Source organism: Prionailurus viverrinus, chromosome F1 (genome assembly GCF_022837055.1).
Source record: "Prionailurus viverrinus isolate Anna chromosome F1, UM_Priviv_1.0, whole genome shotgun sequence".
Lineage (NCBI taxonomy): Eukaryota > Metazoa > Chordata > Mammalia > Carnivora > Felidae > Prionailurus > Prionailurus viverrinus.
In genome coordinates this window covers 21180543-21190131 of record NC_062577.1, presented here as the reverse complement: position 1 = coordinate 21190131, position 9589 = coordinate 21180543, and positions in this window count along the sequence as shown.

Genomic DNA, 9589 nt, shown 5'->3' with positions numbered 1-9589 from the left:
CTCCCTGAGGGATCCTCTAACACAGCCAAGCCTTTGTTTGATTGTGGAGGCTGCCTCCTCTCATATGTATCTGCTCTCTGTCTGGGGCCCCCCACCCGCAGCCTCCCTCGCCTGCACACAATGGAAGACCTGTGTCTTTTACCACCGTGAGGATGTTACAGCGGATGCTAGGGCCGGCTGCCAACATTTGGTGGTGCGGAAGCCTTCCCAGCCTGGCTGGTGTGACTGACAAGGTTGGCAGTTGGGTTGATCCTTGGCCACAGGGGCGAGATCCAGCTAGATCACTGGCTCAGGAAAGAGGTGACCTGACTTTTCCCTGAACCCCCCATCCTGTCCAGCAGAATCCTGTTCCTCAGAGATTATGTGTCTCTTCAACTGTCTCGAGAGGCCAAGGCCTGACATAGCAACCAAAAACTTTCTAACTTGGGAAGAATCTTCAATCATCCTCTTCATCATTTTTCCAAAGAGTCTAATACAAACCAAAGCCATCCATCCATCCATCCATTTTTAATTTATTCTTTCATTCATAAAAATACTTATTGGACTCTTACTGTATTCCTGGCCAATTAATGAAGCTGAGCTGCCTTTTCAGAGTATTCATGTTAGCCGGGCCTCAAAGCCCATCGTAAATGCTTCCTTAAACCAGATGCCTCTTCTAGCATTTCTATTTTAATTCCATTCGGTAGGACACAGAGCCCTCGAGGGCTCACTGCTCACTGCTGTCTCTGCCATTCAGGCCTTCCCAGGCTGACCGGTACAGCGGCCTCCTCTGTTGGTGCTGTTTCAGACGGGAAGGTCAACACCAGAATCAGAGTTTCTCATTCTCCACTCCTCACTCAGACCGCGCCCCACCCCCACCCCCCACCAAATCCATCAGCCTTTCCAAGCGCATCCCTTCCCACAGGACATCTCTGCCCCCGCTCACCGCGTGCTTCACAAGCAACCCAGTCTTTCTGTGTCCTGCTACTCAGGCCTTCTAAGCAAGATAGCAAGATTAATCTTCCTACCAAAACACTGTGATGTTGCCTCACACAGACTCTGATATGCATTCATTGTCCACTGCTCTGAGGATGTTTTTCAGTCATTCATCAAGTATTTGTTGAGCACCTACCATATTCCAGTGACTCTGAAAGATCCTGAGGCTATAACAGTGAGCAAAATATAACTGCAGCCTAGATGGAAAGACAAAAACAGGCAAGAAGTCAGTGCGATTGGCATTTCATCGGGAGTGTTTCGCAGGAGCACCGAGGCTGGCCCGGAGGGATTTGTCAGGAAAGGTTTCCTGAGGCGGGGCAGGTAACCTCAACAAAAACTCCCTTGCCAGCATTCAAGGTCTATTCTTGTCCTCCAATCTAAGAGTGTTTACTTTGACTTTGCCACTCCTGCACCAACTTAAATACCCTGTGTCACCCACCTTCCTCCTTCCTCCTCTATTGTGAATTGTGTGTGGAACTTAAATCCACAACTAAATGATAAATGCCAGCAGGGCAGGACCGGCAGTCTTTGAGCCAAGTCCAGCCATGTGGTCTGTACTGCATTGGTCCACATGATGTATTTTTAAAAAGTTTAAATGAGGTACACTGGCGGTCACCGGCCGTGTTATAGCAGGACAATGGCTATATATTTGCCCACCAAATGGGCACAGTGGAACTGAGGTGGGCCACTTCCGAGCCCGGACCTTAATAATGCTTCACACACTCTCTTCCACGCCTTCTTCCCTCTTCTCCTTGCTGACACCCAGAGGGGGCTGTGGCCTTGCCTTGACCATGACCTGCAGAAGAAATCAACATCCTGGTTCCTTAAGACAATTGTATTGGCTCCCTTTGTTAGAGCAGACTAGCCTTACCCTACCTAATGCAACTGCCAACATGTCAGCTTGCCAGCTTCCAAAAGGAAAAAAAAAAAAAAAAAAAACCTCTAGCAACACCGTGCCTACACTCCTGCAGGCAGCAGTCAGCAGGAGCTAAGTCCCGGTTTGTGACTTAGGTGCCCCAAGGTGCCCCACGGGACCCTTGTGCTCTTGCTTCTCCGACCCTTCACTCTTTCCCATGAGCTGCCTAATGCTTGCGGACGGTTGTGTTCTCAGAAACAGCTGAGCCTCAGAGTAGCATGTGACTCAGGGAGTCTGATACCTGACAGACCACCTGCTTGGTTCTTCTCTCAAGATGTTTTCTGTTGTAAAACCTAAACCAGTAACCTCAAGCCTGGTTTAGAACCTAGATCAAAACCAATGCCTCTTGCCAAAAACAAATATTCTACAATTCCCGTTTTATATTCCTGATATTAAACTAATATTAGCCACCTTACACATAATTGTAAAACTCCGTGTAATGCCCTAATGGCAATACAAAGGAGAAATAAAATGAAAATCGCTTATGTTAATTGCGTGTGTTTCAATACATAAAGGTTTGTTGTGATTACTTTAAGAGCCACACAAAGTATCAGATGCTCCCCGGGCAGGAACAGAAGCTCCCGTGAATCTGACAGTTGCGAATGCAGACTGGTACAGGTATGTGAGTCTGGTAACTCAGGTACCACAAGTGGCATTGCCATCAGGGATGTGATTTTTCTAAAAGGTGAACAGCTCTTGGTAAAGTACTCCCCCCCCCACCTCCAAATCCAGTCTGTCCTTGATTTCCACAACAGTTGCTTTCCTGGAAAAACTTTGTGTATTTGAAAATGTGCAACAAATGCTTTATGAGTAAAATAGAGTTCAGGTTTATGCTCAGATCATCCCAAACACATTCTCCACTCAAACACACACAACGGGCACCCAGGAGTCATGCAAGACAGAGGATCGTTCTTGGTTGGGGACACCACCCAGAGCCATTCAGCCTGTCTAGCATCTCTGCCCTTTCCCCCATTGAACACTGAGAACATCCCAACCCAACCATTAAGACAACCAAACGCACCCACACATTTGCTAAGGCTCCTTCCAGTAGATGCTTCTTCCCCCATGAGAACCATTGCCTCAATCCAAGAAGACACACAGAGAGGTGAAGGCGATATTAAAGCCCCTCCTAAAGATGACTCAAGTTTTTCCTCTAGCTTGCTGAAAATAAGACATCACCTCATCTCGATGTTCTGCAACTATCTAGACTTGTTAGACATTCGTTCAGGGAGGGAGTTGGCAGTGGTCAGAAAAGACTGTGGGGCCCTCCCGGTGGGGGGCACTCACTTTTCCCTCTGGTTCTAGGGGGAGAGGCCTTACCTCCCAGATTCTGTTTTTAAAAAGGACGTATAAATAAAGCCAGAGGCTGAACTGAAAGCCAATTCTCCCATCCCTCTCATCTCCTGCCTGATAATAGCCTCTTGGAACCAGTCGTATGGAGACATTGACTGACTGCTCCTGAGGGTGTGTTCACCTAAAATGGTGCTCGTGTCATTTTTCCATGTTGCTGTGATGCCAGGCAGCCAAGATGGACACTGTTTCTCAAAAGAACACGCCTGTAAATCAGGTTTCACCTGGGCTGGGGTGGGGCCCAAAACCCCAGTCAGCACCCCCACAAATTTAGGAAAACTGAAGGGCTTGAATGCTTGGTTCCTGTGGATCCTTCCAAAAAGACCAGCCTCTCAGCTTCCTCCCCTTGAAGAAACCTCCATTTTCCCTACAGGCCTCTGTGTTGTGTGAACTCTCACATGGCTCCCCAAACGGCCTTGTAGACAAGTGCTTCTATGCTTACAGATGTATGTAAGGAAGGGACAATGACAGAGCGACAGTGAATTAGAAATTCTTCCTGTCAAGACCCCAGGGCCAGGCTGCTCCTCCTTGGCCCTCATATCTTATCCCCCGCTTCCCTGTGCCAGCATCTCCCCTCCCTCATTTCATGCTCTCCCACCACCTAGTTTCCTCCTCAGTCTTAGGCCATTTTTAACTGTCTGACGGGGAAGGATCTGACCTGACAGGACAATTAAATATTAATACCATGATTGAAGAGTCTGTGTTCAAATCAATTAAAAATACGACTTGTGGAGCTGAGACATTTTCAATCTATTTCTTCTTCCTGTCAGGAAAGCTCTTGCTGTGTAGCCCAGACCCTCAGTGCCCTGGGGCAGGATTGATCCCAGAAGGTGCCCATATCTTCTGCCAGTCACTACCCTCCTTGGACAGGGGCTGGTGAAGGGGCTGATGTGGCCTTTCTCCTACCATGAGGGGCAGGGACCCCATGCACAGACCCCCTCCTCCATCAGAGTCCTCCCCGGGACGAGCTGCCTCCCTCTTTGGGCTCCCATCATGTGCTAGTTTGTATCTGATGTTTGTAATTACTTGTTGTGTTTGTGCTGCATTCTAGAATGTGAGGGAACACATTGAGGGCAGAAACCATCCTCCTCGTCTTTCCACACAGATCCCCACCCAGTTTCTGGAAACTGGTACACAAGTAATAAATGTACAAGGAATCAATAAGGCAATGAAATCTGCCACTTTGTTCTACTTCCTTGTTTCCAGTGAAAATCTGTTGAATGACAATGTTAATACCTTAATTCTTCTACGCCCTCTCAACTCTGCTTGAGGTGGCATCTGGGTGACAACATAAGCATACCCCGAGAAAGCCCAGGACAAATGAGAATTTATCTCTATAAAGAAGCAGCGTGAGCAGCTACTCCCAGACCCCTGAGATGAGATGATTACCCACCATCAGCCGGTACAGAATTTAGCTATGAGCTTTCTGGAAGCCCAGGCTGAAAGGGAGACATTGTAAGTTATTTTTGTGCCAAAAAGAACACAAACTGGTCAGCAGAGACAAACTTTTCCTGAAACTCTGCAACTCAAGGGGGATTTGTTATATGAATCCTTACACAGAAATCCTCAAATGTCATTTTGCTCTTCCTCATAGAAGCCACACTCATCCCTGCCACAGGACTTGTGCCCCTGCCTGGAATGTTGGCAATGGAGCTTCTCAACACATGTCTCTCTGCTGAAGTGTCCCCTCAGAGCAGTCATCCCTGCCTCTTCTCTCCCGGGGCTCCCTTGGGCCCAGCACCACACTCTCTTTTTTATTTCTCTGCATTGCACTTACCCTCTGGAACCATCTTCTGTATTTGCTTGTTTACTTGCTCTCTGTCTGTCTCACAAGACTGTAAGATTCATGAGGGCAGGGATTTTGTCTGTTTTCTTCATTGCTGTACCCCAAGCCCCTGAAGTAGCACTTAGTACCTAGCCAGCACTGAATATGTATTGGCTGAATTATCATTCGAAGACATATCTCAGCCAGGGTTTTGGGCAAGCACAGAAGCATGGTTTTAAAAGGAGATTCTTATGGATGACGCATGAGATAACATGTTCCAGGCTCTTTGCTTTCTTATAACAATTTAATACAGGGATAAAACATGGAGGGTCTATATATGGATAACATTAACAACTTCTTGGGTCTATCATCTGCCTCAAACTTCAGTGGGCCTAAATGGGCTTTAACAAATCTTCACTCAAGGTTGGTTCTTTTCACATACCACACACACACACACACACACACGTACATATATATATATATATATACATATATATACTTTTTTTTATAGAAAAGCTCCCACCCTGTTGCCCAGGCTGGAGTGCAGTGACTATTCACAGGCACGATCTCACTACTGATTAGCAAAGGAGTTTTGACCTGCTCTGTTGCCAGTGTGGGCTGGTCCGCCCCTCCTTAGGCAACATGGTGGTCATTTGCTCCTAGAAGGTCACCATACTGATGCCAGTCTTAGTGTGGACACCCAATTGACACAGCACACTACAGCCCAGAGCTCCTGGGCTCAAGTGATCCTCCTGCCTCAACCTCCCAAGTAGTTGGGACTACAGGTGCCTACCACTCCCATTCCTAACTGGCCTCTCCAGCAAGTATTCTAGTACAGTCCTTGTTTGTCTAAAGTGAGGGCCTTCTGGGCTACCAGACAATAATGCAAATTCCTATTCACTGGCAAATATTTAAGAGCTGGACTCTCAGGGCGCCGGGGTGGCTCAGTTGCTGGTGAGCACACGCCCTGCTTTGGGTGAGCCCCGTTTCTTTCTTTCTCTCTCTCTCTCTCCTACTGCTCTCTCTCTCTCTGACCCTCATTCACTTCACCTTCTCTCTCATAAATAAATAAATATTTTTTTTTGAGAGTGGACTTAGAGTCTCATCTGCAGAAAAGTCAACCATCTTTAACAGAAACATGGGCTGCAGGAGTAGCTACAGGCAGATCCAGTATATCCAGTAGCAGACAACTGTGAATTATTGTCAAGGGCCCACATAAGACCTGGGGCAAGGTCCTCAAATTCTATATCATCTTCCTTCTCAGTTATCTGCTGTTATATAATACATTACCTCCCCCAAACTTAGCTTAAAATGACAAACATTATTAGCTCACAGTTTTTGTGCGTTGGGAATTTGGGAGCAGCTTAGATGGGTGGTTCTCGTTCAAGGTCTCTGATGGGCTTGCAGTGAAGACATTGTCTGGGAAGCCTCTGTTTTACCGCAGGGTCTCTCCATGGGGCCACTTGAGGGTCTGTGCGACATGCTAGCTGGCTTCTTCTAGAACAAGCGGTCCAAGAGAAGAACAAAAAGGCAGCCCTAATGTGCTCAATGACCTAATCTTGCTGTCACACACTTTTACTTCCACCATATTCTGTTTGTTGGATGAGGGTCACTAAGTTCAGGCCACACTCAAGTTAAGAGGAATTAAACTCCACCTCTTAAAGGTAGGAGAATCAAACCACCGTGCCATCTGATGTGGACAAAACAGCCTCAGCAGGAGAAATGTGTATGACGACCATTACCAACCAGAGGGGTTCTTGATTGTGTGAAAGGGGGCACAATGTACTGAAGAAATCATGGACAATAATTAGACCTTCCAGGACTTAAATCTCAAACCCACCACTTACCAGCTGAATGTATTTGAATTTGAGGAAGACATTTTCCTTCTCAGAGCTTTAGTTTTCTTTTGTTTAAAATGGAGATAATGTTACCCAACGTGCTGACATGCTAAGAAAAATAGAGAAAATGCGTGTCAGTCTCTTTCTGGGCACACAGTCAATATTCATGAAATGACAGGTGTTATTAAATTATGCTGAGACACTTCTGTGATTCTTTGATTTTTGAAGAATTATGAATTGGTATACTGTATGGTATAAAAAATGGATAAACTGCTTAAAAAATAATTACTTAGGATATACCACCTATTTGGTACTAAATGCTTATCCAATACAGTGATTTTTGTTTGATACTCAGCTCATCCTTCTGGGATATTTATGTATACATGTGTATGTATGTGTGCTCTGTCTAATTCTCCAAAGACTCAAATGGCTTACAAAAATATCAATTACAAAATGACGACATTAAAAACAAAATTTTTAAAATGCAAACAGAAACTCAGTAATATGAAAAGTACAAATCAAAAGAAAAGGGAAAATGCTAAATTAAGGGAGGTTAAATAAGATTAAGCTGAGGCAAAAATTTGTCTCCAGGCCAAAATGAAGAAAGAACCATCATCAAGGTCACAAGAAGATACAGAACATTTTTCCTAGAACTTGATTCCGAAAGGAGTGTCTCATGAAGAAGTCATCATAGAGCACAAAGGGATATAGGACCATCCCTATGGGAGGTGTCCAGCGACTTTTATAAACCCATAACATCCCACAAACATTCAAAGGGCATGACCTCAAGACATCACTCGATAATGACAACTCTACAGGGGTCATAACTGCTTGGTACATCTGGAGAAATTAATGGAAGGTGGCCTACATGTCTTCTGGAAATACTTAGCTAGTGTTCAGTGTATTATTAAATGATAATAATCATAATGTGAGTTTTTTGAACACCTGCTAGGGACCAGGCAATAAACTGAGTGCTTTACTTATATGATCTCACTTAATCTTTATAAGACCATGTGAAACAGGTACTGTTTAGCCTCCTTTTGTTGATGGGGAAACTGACAGACACTGGCAAACACAGATAGTGAACAGGAGAGTCAGGATCTAAACCTGAGCAATCCAGAGCCTGACCTCCAACACACCTCACCATGGAGCCTGGAATACTAGGGACCAAGTTGAGAGCAGGTATCAGTAAGGAAGCCTGGGAGGTCCAGGTGAGCCCTCCAATGGCGACTGTGGCCAGGAGGACTGTGGACAGTAGCTCATGCAGTTTGGTTTGAGGGGCCATAGGATAAAAACCAGCATTAGCAAAGAAGAGACCCAAGAGTCAGAAGAAACTCCATCACTCTTTATAATTCTGTTGAAAACCATAGTGTTGCTCTAGTTCTGTTCGGTCTGGGACTCACCCAAAACACCACGCAGGAGTCTCACCGGCTAGGGGCTAAGGTTGTGGGTCTTAGGTAGATGCTGCCCAAGAAGAAATCCATCACCAAATAAGATTAGCCAAAGCATCAAGATCCATTAGTTTAACAAAGACCTTGGGACATTCTGTGGGCAAGAAGTCCATTCAACATCTTTTAATCTGCCATTTCCCAAACTTTGTTGGGACCTGTGTTAACACCCTGCAGGACTAAGCAAAGCCTGGCCCGCCAGGTCTCCAAGATCTCTTCCAGCTCAAGGATTCCAGAGTTTTAGGTCTTCTTTAAAAAACAGAATAGAAGGACAAAGACTTTGAAGTCAGAATACCTAAACTTGATTTCAAGCTCTGCCTCTTGTTACCTGGAATACCTGGGGAAAGTCAGTCTCTCAGAGCTTCAGTCTTCTTCTCTGTAAAATGGGGGATAATGATGGTATCTGTATCATTACACTGCCATGAGAATCACATTAGGTCATGAATGCATGCTAAAGCAATTTATAAACTGCACACGGTATACTCATACTCATGTATGTAGCTCACGTTAGCTATTACTATTATAAATTAAAAATGAAACAAAACTAGAAATCAAACCTGATCAGTTTGTTATCACCTATTCACCTGCTGGGAACTGCTTTCCTGTGGCCCTGCCTGCTCTTAATACTCCAGAGTAATGACATATATTGTTTAAATAGGGCAAATCCCACAAATTCTCTCTTCCTTCCTTTTTTTCAGATTGATACTTTCTTGTTTAAATCTTTTTTTAACATTTATTTATTTTCGGGAGAGAGACAGAGATAGCATGAATGGGGGAGGGGCAGAGAGAGAGGGGGACAGAGGATCTGAAGTGGGCTCCGTGCTGACAGCAGAGAGCCCGATGTGGGACTTAAACTCACGAACCTTGAGATCATGACCTGAGCAGAAGTCAGACACTTAACTGAGTCACCCAAGTGCCCCTTAGGTTGATACTTTCAATGTCATTTCAATTTAGTATGTGTGTCGGGAAGGGAAATAAAAAGAAACAAATGATGAGTTCTTCTACACAGCAACCTGCTGGTTGATGAACCCCTCTGGCTGGAGCTTTTCATTCAGAGCCAAAGGCTGGTGGTCCAATGGGAAACAGAACACAAGACAAAGGGAGACTCTTCGAAGCAATTCCTCAGAGAGAGCTGAATTCCACTACTGCAAATCCAGTACAGTCTTAAGACACAACTCTTCAGCAGAAAAAAAATGGTCCTGGCCTATCCAGCTCTTTTCCTGAATAGAAAGAATGGTGCCTTTTCACACCTCATGATGGTACCTGGTGAGACAGAGTCCTCCTGGCCCAGACGACA